The sequence below is a fragment of the Myotis davidii genome, unplaced genomic scaffold, assembly GCF_000327345.1.
Source record: "Myotis davidii unplaced genomic scaffold, ASM32734v1 scaffold364, whole genome shotgun sequence".
Taxonomy (NCBI): domain Eukaryota; kingdom Metazoa; phylum Chordata; class Mammalia; order Chiroptera; family Vespertilionidae; genus Myotis; species Myotis davidii.
This window is the reverse complement of record NW_006295560.1, coordinates 615375-630531: the sequence shown is the minus strand read 5'-3', so window position 1 is coordinate 630531 and position 15157 is coordinate 615375.

Below are 15157 nucleotides of genomic sequence, written 5' to 3'. Positions count from 1 at the left end.
GACAGAGATAATCAAATTCAGTCAGAACTTTTTCAAAAAGGAAGTTATCCTGAACATGAAATGAAAATATCTCTTCAAGATACGGATTTCATTACCTGTGGACATTTACTCAGGAGTGGGATTGCTGGGTCATATGGTAATTCTAATTTATTTTTGATTTTTTAGAAATGGCCATACTGTTTTCCACAATGGCTATACCAATTTACATTCTTATCAAAGGCGTATAAGGGTTCCCTTTTCTCTACATCCTGGTCAACATCTGCCATCTCTTTTGTCATTTTGGTAATAGCCATTTTAATAGGTTTGAGGTAATATCTCACTGTGGTTTTGGTTTTCATTTCCCTAATGATTAGTGATGTTGAATACTTTTCCATGTGCCTATTAGCCGATATAAGTCTTCTTTAGAAAAAGGTCTATTGCAGTCCTTTGCTCATTTTTAACTGGATTATTTGCTTTTTGTTACTGGTGAGTTTATTTTTTATATATTTTGGATATAACTCCTTATCAGATACTGTGTTGCAATATTTTCTCCCATTCTGTAGGTCGCCTTTTCAATTTATTACTATTGCTTTACAGAAGCTCTTTAGTTTGGTGTAGTCTTACTTGTTTATTTTAACTTTTGTTGCCTGTACTTTTGTTGTCTTATCCAAGATATCATGGTCAAGACCAATATCAAGGAACTTTTTTCCTATGCTTTCTCCTAGGAGTTTACAGTTTCTTCTCTTATATTTAAGTTATTAATTAATTTTAGTTAATTATTACGAATGATATAAGATTGGGTTTCTGTTTCATTCTTTTGCATGTGGTTATCCAATTTTTCCAAAACCATATGTTGAAGAGTCTATCCTTTCTGCATTGTGTGTTCTCTGTACTCCCATGTTCATTGCAATATTATTCATATTTGCCAAGATATAGAAACAACCTAAGTATATTTCAGCTCTTCAACTATGGATAAAGAAAATTTTATATATAATGGAAGATTACTCAGCCATAACAAAAAATAAATCCTGACATTTGTGACAACATGGATGAAACTGGAGGGAATTATGATAAGTAAAATAAGTCAGGCAGGGGAAAACAAATCCTGTGTGGCATCACTTATATGTGGAATCTTTTATTTTTTTTATTTTTGGTAAATCCGATTTAATAAAAACAGAGAATATAATGATGATTGTCAGAGACTGGGGAGAGGGGATGTAGAGAAACATAGGTCAAAACATACAAACTTTCAATTATAAGAAGTTCTGCAGTCTAATGCATAGCTTGATGACTATAGTTAATAATATGTAATTATATACTTGAAAGTTGCTGAGGGTATATCTTAAGTGTTTTCACCACAAAAAAAAAAAGGTAACTATGTGAGGTAATGGATGTGTTAATTATCTTAATCTTGGTAATCATTCCACAATGTATATAGATATCAAATGATCATGTTTTACACTTTAATATATGCCATTATATTTGTCAAATATTCCTCAATAAACTCAGGAATAAAAAAAGTTTTCAGCTAGTGTGGGAAATAATCTTAATTTTTAAAGGAGAAGTACATTTGTATTTTTTATAGTTTCTTAAATGAAACCTTGTCATGACTAAATGTGGAATTGGGTACATGCTGCTTTTCCTCTGATATCTCACTTTAACACCACCCTCTAAATTCAGGTGTTTTGAGTATGTTAAAGATATTATGCAGGAGTTTTAAACAATCGTAATTGAAATTCAATGTATTCCCTTCAAGAAAACTGGGCTAGGGGTAACAAAAAATGATACAAAGTCTGAACTCAACCTCTTTTTGTTGTTGTTAATCCTCACCTGAGGATATTTTTCCCCATTGATTGTTTGAGAGAGTGGAAGAGAGAAGGAGAGACACACAGAGAGAAACATTGATGTGAGAAAGATACATCGATTGGTTGCTGAGCCGGCAACCGAGGCATGTGCTCTTGATCAGAATCGAACCCACAACCCTTCAGTCCGCGGGCTAATACTCTACCACTTAGCCAAACAGGCTAGGGCTGAACTCAACCTTTTAATATGCACTCTGCTTTGTGTTACTGAAATCACACATGAGCCTCTATTTTCATTTTTCCATATTAAGAGACTTAAAATGGATCCCAGAAAAAAAAAAAAAACACTTCAAAAGAGAATTTTATTCATATGCCATGTCTCCCCATCATCAAGATAGGCCTTAGTTCCCCAAAAGGGTTGAATGGAAACTGAGCCACTATTTTAAAAATTGAAATCTAATGAACAAAGTAAATAAACAAAATAGAAACAGACTTACAGATTCAGAGAACAGACTGAAAGCTTTCAGAGGGGAGGGAGCTGGGTGAAATAGGTGAAGGAATTAAACTAACAAGTAAAGCCCTCATAGACACAGACAACAGTATGGTATTACCAGAAGGAAAGAGGGGTAGGGGCAAGTTAAAGAAGGTAAAGGGGGAATAAATGGTGCCAGAAGGATCCTACTAGCTTCACTTTGGGTGGTGAACACACGGTACAATATATGGATGCTGTATTATAGAATTGTACACTTGAAACCTATATAATTTTATTAACCATTATAACCTCAATAAATTCAATAAAATATAAAAAAATTCTTAATATGATTGTTTGACTCATTTCGGATACCTCTTCCTCCAAAAGAACTAATTGAAAATCATATATCCTCTTTGGAATTCCCTTAGTGTCCTATATATTTTTCTATGACATATGCCACCTCCTACATTTTATAATAATCACATTGTTTTTGTTATGGGATTAAAAGTTATTTGAGAATAGAATAGATATTCTTTCTTATTCATCTATGTGCTCCAATCACCAGTGAACCAAATCTATAGTGTTAGATAAATGTTGAACTAAAGGTAAACTTTCAGTTTGCTTTTCAACTGCGTTAAAATACTTATGAATTGTGGGGGTAGTTTAACCAATGTTTTAGTTTAAAGAATGCTATATTTTTCTTTAATATTATATATGATTAGTGTTATCCTTTGACCCACCCAATATAAATTATAGGGTGACCAAATAATTAGCTCAGGTCAAGATATTATTTCTTCTCTGGAATAAATAGCTTTTGAAATAGAATTCCTATTTAAAATTCTATAAATATGTGTAAGAATTCCAAGAAAAGTATATCAATATTGATTTTATATAAAACTTCTTAGTTTATTTCTAAAATTAGGATATAAATTGTTAAAAATTCATCGAAGGCAAATCAAATTTCTATTTTCTTTCTTTTTTTTGGTATGTTTTCATAAAATTTTATGTTTAAATATATGATCAAAAAATATCTACATGAATCAAAGTAATGGTCCAAATAGGACAAGTCACTGTGAAGCTACTAATGTTCCCAAACTAGTTATTGTCATATGAGTATTTTGAATAACTCTTCTTCAAACTAAAATATAATTGTATGTTTAGTGAGGTGACAAACCAAGGATCAACTTATACCATTGATTCACTGCTTATTCTCAACCTAAAGTTGGTATTTTATTTCTTTTCAAGACTTAACTATATAAAATAAATGTAGAAAAAGTTATTTAAGTGTCATTTATCCAAAATATGAAACACAATTCACGATAATTAAGATTGTTAAATATAATATCAATACAGTTTATACCAAGTTGATTTATCAAACCATTTGTGCATTCAAGGACTCCTTTTTTCATTCAAGAACTACTTATACAGTAACTATTTTTTTTGCCACAAACATACTAGATTTAGTCTTTGCATTCATAGAGTCTATAGCCCAGTAGAGAAAGTGGATATCAAACAAATAATAACAAATATGAAAAACATTAACAAAGGAGATTTTCATTTATTAATTTAGGTATAAATGAGTGTGGGTTACCTTTTCTATGATATTAAACATGGTAAATGCATTTATGGATTTTCTAAAGCATCTAGTACAATGTCATAAATAGATGATAAGTACATGTTAAATAAACAGATAAATCAATATAGGAGCATAATATTCATCTTGAGTACCTAAAGGCTATAATGGTATATGAGAAATGGCATACAAAAGGGTTTTACATGAGGGCTAGAATGCATAGTCTCAAATTTTATTAGAAACAAAATAATAAAAAAATGAGATTTTCAAGTAAAGAGTACAGAACTTAGAATACATCTAAGAAAGCTTCCCGAAGAGTGATAGTCATTAAATATTATAATTTATTTCCAAATGAATTTGTCAAATCCTTTTAGCATGTCTTTTAAAATAAGATAGGAACTTCATCTGTTCAGGATTTAATTGTCCCTGCATTATGCCAAAACATCTGCTAGTTTTAGTCAATAGTAAAATCTCCATACTGTCAATTCAAAGAATAAACTCAGTTCAATCAGTTTTCTGGCATCATGTAGGTCAAACAAGCCTGTTGATTGACATTTTATTTTTCTTCAATTATTTTCTCTTAATGGAAACACCAAGCTCATGTAGTTCTAAGTGGACTATCTTAACTAAGTAAAATTTTTAAATGTCTTTGCATTAATTTTTTTTATTCATGATGTATGAGTATAACATATTTCACCATTATGTAATTTGAATGAAACATACTTTAAGTATATTTAGAAATATTTAAAGTGATAAAATGGTAATGTTCTTATTTAAATTAAAATGCAACTTACTAGGACTTAAGAAGTAGTACTAAATATTCTAAAGGGAATGTATTTTATATACTTCAGTTATATATTCATCATACATAGTGAAATGCAGGGGCCAAAAAACTTTGGAAAGAATGTCAGTTATACTAGAAGTGAGGATAGTGAGAAGGGAATTGCTTTTTAAGGTATTTTTAGAGGAAATAAGAGCTTGGTTGATATACAATGAATACATATTGGATAAATTGATTGGGTGCTTCATGTGATGAGACACTGAGCTGAGGTATATATATATGATAAGAAATGGTATACCCAAGGTGTTAATTAGTGTGCTCTAAAACAATACTTTATCCTAAATTTTTGGCTAAGGAATTTTCCAGGGAGAAGAGGAAATTGAACAAAAATGGTACATGGGGAAGCAAATTTCCAGGACTTACCTTATGATTTTTAAAAAAATGTTTTATATTTTTATTGATTTCAGAGAGGAAGAGAGAGGGAGAGAGAGAGAGAAATATCTATGATGAGAGAGAATCATTGTTTGGCTGCCTCCTGGCATGCCCCACACTAGGGATCGAGCCTGCAACCCCAGGCATGTGCCCTTGACCAGAATTGAACAGGGAACTCTCAGTCCACAGGCCTATGCTCTATCCACTGAACGAACTGGCTAGAGATATTTTATGATTTTCTAATAAATGATTATTTCTAGTGAACAAAATTAATTGGCTACTTTTTATGTGCCTTCATATGTGTATACATAACCAATATTTAACATTTTTACAATATTTGTAACTTAATTTAATAGAATTTAATAATGATAAACCTTTATAAGGAGTTTCTTATGAACAGCATTAGGCTAAGTGTTTTACATTTCTTTCTTAGTAGTTGCATCAACCAAGTGGGGCCGATAGTCATTTTACAGATGAGGTAATAAAGAATAGCTCAATGGTTATAAAAATATTGATTAGCCAATTCACCATAAAGCCTGGGGGGGGGTGTCACTAGTAGCTATAAAAGATAAGCCTCACCTGGCCAGTGTGGCTCCGTAGGTGACCTATTAACCAGAAGGTCACACTTTGATTCCAAGTCAGGGCACATGCCCGGGTTGCAGGCTCGATCCCCAATGTGAGCATGCAGGGAGCAGTCAATCAATAATTCTCTCTCGTCATTGACGTTTCTATCTCTCTCTCCCTCTGCATTCCTCTCTGAAATCAATAAAAACATATTAAAAATAAAATATAATAAAAGATAAGCCTCAAAACTCAATCTTACAAAAGATTATTCATCACTCCCGTAAGTTAATATGAGAGTTCCAAACTTGTGAGTGGTTCTTCTTATTTATTTTTATTTTATTAAAATATATTTTATTGATTTTTTACAGAGAGGAAGGAAGAGGGATAGAGAGTTAGAAACATCGATGAGAGAGAAACATCGATCAGCTGCCTCCTACACACCTCCCACTGGGGATGTGCCCGCAACCAAGGTACATGCTCTTGACCAGAATCAAACCTAAGACCTTTCAGTCCGCAGGCTGACGCTCTATCCACTGAACAAAACCGGTTCTTTTTAAGTAATATTTAGAGACACATGATTTTTTTTTTATTTTTAAATTCATGGGGTGACATTGATTAATAAAATTATGTGGGTTTCATATGTACAATTCTATAATATATTGACTGTATATTGTATTGTGTGTTTACCACCCAAGTGTCCTTCCATCACTATTTTCCTGCTATACCCACTCATAGCTCCTCCCACCCAAGCATTATGCTAAATGAAATAAACTAGTCAGAAAAAGACACGTGCCATGTAATTTCATTCATATGTGGAATCTAATGAACAAAATAAACTAACAAAAAATGGAAATAGACTCATAGATAGAGAACAGACCGACCAACAGCTGTGTGTGTGTGTATGTGTGTGTGTGTGTTGGGGGGGGGATTGTGTGATATATGTTATTTTTGATTTGCAGCTCTGCTATTTTTAAAAATGCCTCCCAAGTCACTGTGTTTCTTTGCCTCAAGTCTGGGGTAGGGGAAGTATGTGTAGGATGATGAATGGATTCTCTTAAGAGCCTGTCCTGGAAGCTACACAAGCCATTTCCACCCACATTCCATTTTTAGTATCTCACTCATATGGACACACCTAATTGCAAGGGAGTTGATGAAATGTGTTATAGCTGTGTGCCCAAAAAGAATTGGATTTCATAGATGGCTAGTTAGACTCTGCCTCAATCCTCTCTTCTGGTCATCAAAAGAGAAAACCCAGCATGGCTGTTGTGGCTCTGTGGTTGAGCCTCAACCCATGAACCCAGATTTCAGGCTCGATCCCTAATAGGGGGTGTGCAGAAGATAGTAGATGGATGATTCTCATCATTGTTTTGTTTCTTTTTATAGCAAATTTTAAAAAAAAAATTTAGTAGGTAAACCAGCTCCAACTTCTGCAAGGTTTCTCCTGTCACTATTACCTACGTGAAATGGGCTTTGGGGCTTATACTTTCCTTAGATATTATATAGTTTTTACAATGTGCTTCTTGCTCATGCAAATGAGGAGCCATGATATTTTTGGTAATATAACTAAAATAATATTTTAAAATATGGCGGGGGAGTCGGGTGGGGGGCATTAGAGAGCAACCAAAGGACTTGTATGCATGCATATTAATATAACCAATGGGCCCTAACCGGTTCGGCTCAGTGGATAGAGCATCGGCCTGCGAACTGAAGAGTCCCAGGTTCAATTCCGGTCAAGGGCATGTACCTTGGTTGCGTGCACATCCCCAGTGGGGAGTGAGCAGGAGGACAATGAGTTAGAGGGAATCCTTGTCTAGCATTTCTATTCCTACTCACAGGAAATACATCTCAAAAACAACAAAGAAGACATATGTAAAACTTTAGACAATAAATTTAAAAAAATAAAAAATAATAGGCTTATTTCCCATTTGATTCCAGATAATTACTGTGTCTTTAACCACATTAAAGTTATTTCTCACACAGAGCTAGAATATAATGTATTCTTTGGTTCTACATTGGTGGTGTGCTGTAACCAGTTGGTACCAGCTTTCAAGAACAGATTGTTAAATTTTCAGGAATTTTGTAAGCCAGTTGGCATCTTGTTGGTGTCTTAAAATTGGCTATAGTGGGAATAGTTATACCACAAACATTGTCAAATGCTATAAATCATAGCTTTTTATTTATGCATTTTTGATACCCAAGTGTTCAAATTTTAATAGTACAGAAGCTCCTATTCTCAACTTAATGTAGGCTAACTTGACTCCATTAGAAAAAAAATCAGCTGGAGTGTTGCATAACTTCATCATGCCTGCAAAACTGAGTTATGCTATTCAATTGAGAATTCTTATTGGGTCTTTTATTCAGTGATTTTTAAATTCTTATCTCTTACTCTTTGGTACTTAGAATAAGTCAGCATTTCCAGTCCTTAAAAGTCCTGAATTTCTCTGTTTCCTAAACACTTCCGCTAGCAAACCAGCCAATTATTTCCTGATTTTATTTCCTAATAATACCTGACAAAAAGCAGAAAGTAAATGTTAACCCATCATCACTGTCATTTAGTTATTGCAGGCGACATTTTCACCAAATGTTTTCTTACTGCACCATGGCTCTCACTGCAATATTGATTTAACTGCCCAACCACTGTTCAACTGCTAAGCTACTCCATATATTGTAAGGTGTGGTTAAAATAACACCCCTGTATTTATTTAGGTATCATCATTACCTACTATAATTGATGAAACCTAAAATCTTCATGTCTTAATCCAGAAGTTCATCTCACAAATCCCAGACTGATGTCTGTGCTTTGCAGGTGGCTCATGTTCAAACAGTGGTTCAGGGACCCAGGCTCCTTCTCTCTTGGGGCTCCTTTATCTTCAGGATATCACTTCCTAGGTCTCTATGCTCCTCTACTACCACCTAGCTGAGAGAAAAGGAGCATGGACTACATGCACAGACATTTCTATGGGCTCATCCTGATAAAGCAGCATGCTTAATTTCTGTTTACAGGTCTTTAGCTAGAAATCATTCACATGGACAAACTTTACTGTAAAGAAGGCAGCACCTGTAGTCTACCTGTTGGTGAGAGAGAGAAAGAGAGAGAGAGAGAGAGAGAGAGAGAGAGAGAGAGAGAGAGAGAAAAGAAATGACTTGGTGAAAAACCAACCAGCCTCTGGCATAAGCACTTTTCATTGTTCCACTAAGAACTCTATGTTAATGGTTAATGTGTACCCATAATTTAATTTTTATCTTATTTTGCAGAATTTTACAAATTTGAATTAAACTGCAACAACATCATCATGTACTGTCCACTCTAGATATTAATGGAATTTACATTTCTGGGAATAATTTTCTCCAAGGAAATTCATAAAATAGAAAGTATATACTAGTATTGTGCAATACCCTGTAACATGTTAATAAAATAGTCTCTGAGTATGTTTTATTATCTTTGAAAACAACAAATATATTTATTTGAAACAGACTTAGTTAGGTTGTAATCATCAGGTAATTAAGCCATATAATCTAATATCTTATGTTTAATTTCTGATGCACTATGACACCATAGTCTAATTACTAAATCTCCTTGAGTTATAATGGGTTCATCTGGAAAGTAAGGATTAAAAAACAGTAGCTCAATACCAGATATCAAGCTGTATTACAAAGCCACTGTTTTCCAAACAGCCTGGTACTGGCACAAGAACAGACATATAGATCAATGGAATAGAATAGAGAATCCAGAAATCAACCCAAACCACTCTAGTCACTGGAGCTGAGAGCCACCTTTAGCTCTGAGGCTTGGCTCCAGCTCTTAGGCCTCTGCTGCTGAAAGAAGGTATCTGGTTTGTTTCGGCTCTATAATCGAAACTCTGTATCAACTCCAGCTCTGAGATCCTAGCCGGCTGAAAGCTGGTTTCTGGGATTTTGTTTAGCTTCTGTATGTTACAATGTTTCTTAAACTGCAGGCTCAGAGGCCGGCAAGGCAGGTGGGGAAGGTTGGCCTCCTCCGTCACTGAAACAAGCAAGCCTCATGTTCAGTTTAAGCTGCCTGGCTGCCAGCCGCCATCTTGGCTGGCAGTTAATTTGCATATCACCCTGATTAGCCAATGGAAAGGGTAGTGGTCATACACTAATTACCATGTTTCTCTTTTATTAGATAGGATGTATTAATTATTGTATTAGTCATTTGTATTACAACTATAAACCTACTTTTGCTCACCCCTCTAAATGCATATGTACATACATACATACAGGTCTTGACTATTGTAAATAATATTGTAATGAACATGGGATGCATATATCTTTTTTTTAAATATATTTTATTGATTTTTCACAGAGAGGAAGAGAAAGGGATAGAGAGTTAGAAACATCGATGAGAGAGAAACATCGATCAGCTGCCTCCTGCACATCTCCCACTGGGGATATGCCCGCAACCAAGGTACATGCCCTTGACCGGAATCGAACCCGGGACCCTTCAGTCCGCAGGCTGACTCTCTATCCACTGAGCCAAACTGGTTTCGGCTGCATATATCTTTTTTGGGTAGTTTTTGTTTCCTTCAGATAAATACCCAGAAGTGAGATTGCTGCAACATACAGTAGTTCTATTTTTAATTTTTTGAGGAACCTCCATACTGTTTTACATAGGAGCTATGCCGTTTTACATTTCCACCAATGTAAAAGGGTTCCCTTTTCTCTACATTCTCAACAACACTTGTTATTTCTTGTCTTTTTTTTTAAATATATTTTATTGAGTTTTTACAGAGAGGAAAGGAGAGAGATAGAGAGTTAGAAACATCAATGAGAGAGAAACATCGACCAGCTGCCTCCTGCACACTCCCCACTGGGGATGTGCCTGCAACCAAGGTACATGCCCTTGACCGGAATCGAACCTGGGACCTCTCAGTCCGCAGGCCAACGCTCAATCCACTGAGCCAAACCGGTTTCGGCTTCTTGTCTTTTTTATACTAGCCAGTTTAACAAGTATGAGGTGATAACGTGATAGCTTATTGTAGATTTGATTTGCATTTCCCTGATAATTATTGATGTTGAGCATCTTTTCATGTATCTGTTGGCCATGTGCATGACTTCTGATTGTATCTCTTTAATTAAATTTTAATTGCTTTATTTGCAAAATTAGTTTTGTGTCTTCTAAAATTAGTCTTGAATATATATATATATATATTTTTTTTTTTTTTACAGAGAGGAGGGGAGAGGGATAGAAAGTTAGAAACATCAATGAGAGAGAAACATCGATCAGTTGCCTCCTGCACACTCCCTACTGGGGATGTGCCCGCAACCAAGGTACATGCCCTTGACCGGAATCGAACCTGGGACCTTTCAGTTCGCAGGCTGATGCTCTATCCACTGAGCCAAACCAGTTAGAGCTTTTCAGTTAGTTTTTAAATTGTTTGTCTAGGTTACTAGAGATTTATAGAATGAATATTCACCGTCTTTTATCCAAAAATATCTATTTCAACTCACCCCTCCTTAGTTTCATTTTTTTTTTATTTTTTCGTACTTTTTTTTTTTTTTTTTTTTTTTTTTACTTTTCTTTGGTCTTCTACATCACCAGATTTATTCCCTGACATCCTAGTGAGTTTTCTACTTATATTGTGTAGGTTTTCCTCTGGATTATTTTATTTTTCTCATGATTCTCTTTTAAACTCTGTTCATTTAATTCTGTTACATTTTATTTATCAATTAATAATTGAATGGTTTTAATTTGAAGGTAGCATAGCTACAGGAACATTCAAAAATTATAATAAAGCATAAAAAATGAGTATTTTCCTTTTTTTTACTGTTGACAGTATTACAGATGTCCCCCATACCCACCTCTTGCTCCCCTCCACCAAGTCTCCACCCTTCCAGGCCTTCACCACATGGACTATGCATATATGTATATATGTTCTTCAGTTAATCTTTTCCCACTCCCTTGCCCCCTCCCCTCTGAGATCTCTCAGTCTGTTCCATGCATCCATACCACTGGACCTATTTTGCTCATCAGTTAATTTTGTTCATTAGATTCCACATATAACTAAGATCATGTAATATTTGTCTTTTTATGACTGTTTTTTTCACTTAGCATATTAATGATAGAAAATGTCCAAGCAGAGTGCAATATAGTTGAAAAAATGTAAGTTATTGCCTATGAACAATGGTGAATTCAAGGAATTACTTTAATGTTTGTGACCTATGAAAATTGGGCATTTTATTGGTCAGTAAGTATTATCTAACCTAATGGACATCTGAAATACAATAAGAACATTAAATTACCAACTTAATTGCATAAAAATAAATTTTAATACTTTTTGTAATATATATATATATCTGCTTTCATTTGGAAACTTATGTGTTTGGGATTCCTTGTAGGTCCCAAAGCAAATGCTGATTATAAAATCAGGGGCCTCTGAGAATCTAATATGCACAGATCAATGCTGATGAGATGTGGCTATCCCTAATAGTTTCATGACAAGAGATATAATTGATGTTTATGCTTCAAATATAATTCATCAACCCAGAAGATTTAAAATGCTGATAAAGCCACCTGGCAACTTCATGTATTTATTGGTTAAAAAGCAAATTTTTGTCTTTTTATTGTAAATATAATTATTTTAACATTTATATTAAGGAGAATGTGAAAGAACAGAAGGTACTGTTCACACATCAGATTTACAAAGTAACCTAAACTAAAAGTAGAACTATGTCAAATAAAACCTAGTCTACAGAAACCACAACTGGTAATAGTGTGACAAAAAGCAGACACTTGGATGGGAAAAAGTTGATTGGGAATAAAGCCAAAATACATCATGCATGTTGTGAACAAATATATTTGATGAATAGGCTTCAGGTTGCGTAACCAAACAAAAGACCCAGATGTAAAATGTAAACACTGCCCTAGCTGGTTTGGCTCAGTGAATAGAGTGTCAGCCTGCAAACTGAAGGGTCCTGAGTTCGATTCTAGTCAAGGGCACATGCCCAGGTTATGGGCTTGATTCCCAGTGTGGGGTGTGCAGGAGGCAACTGATCAATGACTGTCTCTCATCATTGATGTTTTTAGCTCTTTCTCCCTATTCCTTCCTCTCTGAAACCAATGGCCTGCAGGGGAGGGCAGTTGGGGGCAATTGGGCTGGCAGGGGAGCAGTTAGGTGTTGATCAGGTTGGCAGGGGAGTGGTTAGGGGGTTATCAGGCTGGCAGGAAGAAGCAGTTAGGGCCAATCAGGCAGGCAGGCAGACGGGGTGGTTGGGAGCCAGCAGTCCTGGATTGTGAGAGGGATCTCTGACTGCCGGTTTAGGCATGACCCCTGGGATTGCGCCTAAACCAGCAGTCGGACATCCCTTGAGGGGTCCCAGATTGGAGAGGGTGCAGGCTTGGCTCAGGGTCACCCCCCATGCATGAATTTCATGCACTGGGCCTCTAGTAAAATAATAAAATAAAATGTAAACACTGCCCTGATAGGTGTGGCTCGGTTGATTGGAGTGTCATCTTGTACACAAAAAGTTTGTATGTTCAATCCTGAAGGCAACAGATTGATATTTGTCTCTCACATAAATATTTTCCTCTCTCTCCTTCTTCTCTAAAAAAGATCAATTAAAAATGAAAATAAAATAAAATATAAAGAGTAATCACAATTTCTGCTTTGGTTGCTTCTATATGAAGATTAATGAAATCATATGAATTAGAAGTATGAACTCACTTTTTAAAAACCTTTAAAAGACTGAGAATTTACTCATTAATTATTTAAAGGTGTTTAAGGAAATATCCTATATAAGAAAAGCCTAACATGCAAATTGTCCCCTCAGGTGGTTGTTTGACCAATTCAGCTGCTCACTATGATGTGCGCTGACCACCAGGGGGTGGCTCAGAACATGGCAGGAATCAGTTATGTGCTGTGACCTCTTGCCTGCTACCTGGGGCAGGGGTTGATGGGGATAGAGGTGCAGTGAGAATGTGGTGTGTCCGCCAAGCTTGCTCTCACTCCCCCTGCAGCCCTCCCCAGAGGCCCATGCTGTGCCCAGGCCCACAACATCTGGCCATGCTCACTGCATCTCCGTGTGGGGACTCAGGCACCGTTACTCAGGTGGAGGGGGGTGCACGGGGACCCAGGGGCCCAGATGCTGTCCAGGGCCCAGAGGTCAGCTAGGACCTGCCCTTCCACACCAGATGCTTATGCTTCAATCACAGGCCAGGCCTAGGGACCGCACCCAGGCACAAATGCCATGCACTGGACCTCTAGTATATTTATATCACCTTTGAATATGATCTGTCAAACTAGCAGTTATATTTATGTATACAAGCTTCAATGGTACAACAAAGCTACCAAATATTATAATGAAGGTTACCTTACTTTTAACAATAGTAGTTTTAAAAAGTAAAAATCAGAAATATTAAGTAATCACATAAGAGAAACAAAATGGAAGACCAAGCAATAATAGCAACAAAAATGTACTCTTTTTCTTTAATAAATATTCAAGTAAAACAAAGCTTTTAACATAGTAATTTAGATTAATCTGCAATATCTTTTTTATTAGCGAGAGAGAGGAAGGGAGAAAGATAGAGAGAGAAACTTCAATGATGAGAGAAACATTGATCTGCTGCGTCCTGCACGCCCCCTACTGGGGATTAAGCCTGCAACATAGGCAAGTGCCCTTGACCAGGTTTCAACTTGGGGACTTCTTGGTTGACAGGTCGATGCTAAACCACTGAGCACAGTGGCCAGGAATACAATATCTTTGAAGATGTTAAAGAAAATAACAGAAATACAGGAGCAGAAGACTATTTTTCTTTTTTTAAAATATATTTTATTGATTTTTTTACAGAGAGGAAGGGAGAGGGATAGAGAGTTAGAAACATCGATGAGAGAGAAACATCGATCAGCTGCCTCCTGCACACTCCCTACTGGGTATGTGCCCGCAACCAAGTTACATGCCCTTGACCGGAATCGAATCTGGGACCCTTGAGTCCGCAGGCCGATGCTCTATCCACTGCGCCAAACCGGTTAGGGCAAGACTATTTTTCTTGATATGGACAGTCCATTTCCCTACCTGGAGGTGAGAAGATTGTGGTAATTTCCTTCCATGTTTATAATTCTGTAATTGACATACTAAATCTTTATATATGTAAAATCATATAGAAGTTGAAACAGTTTGCCTATAAGCCAAATATAAACAAACAAATTTTAAAAACCCTTGGTCTTTCCTATAGGCTTTAGGCAAAAGAGAAGGAGTGAGTAAAAACATTTTTTTCTTTATTTTTATTTTCAATTTTAAAATTTTATTTTATTTTGATTTAATATTTTACTCTTTTAATGTTTTTAAAATTTCTTTTTAAATTATAGTTGATATACAATATTATATTAGCTTAAAGTATACAACATAGTAATTAGACATTTACATACCTTACGAAGTGATCACCCCCCATAACTCTAGTACCCACCTGGCACTGTACAGCTATTACAATATTATTGACTATATTCCCTATGCTGTACCTCATATCCTTATGACTATTTTGTAACTGCCAATTTGTATTTCTTAATCCTTTCCCCTTTTTTGCCCATCCCCTAATC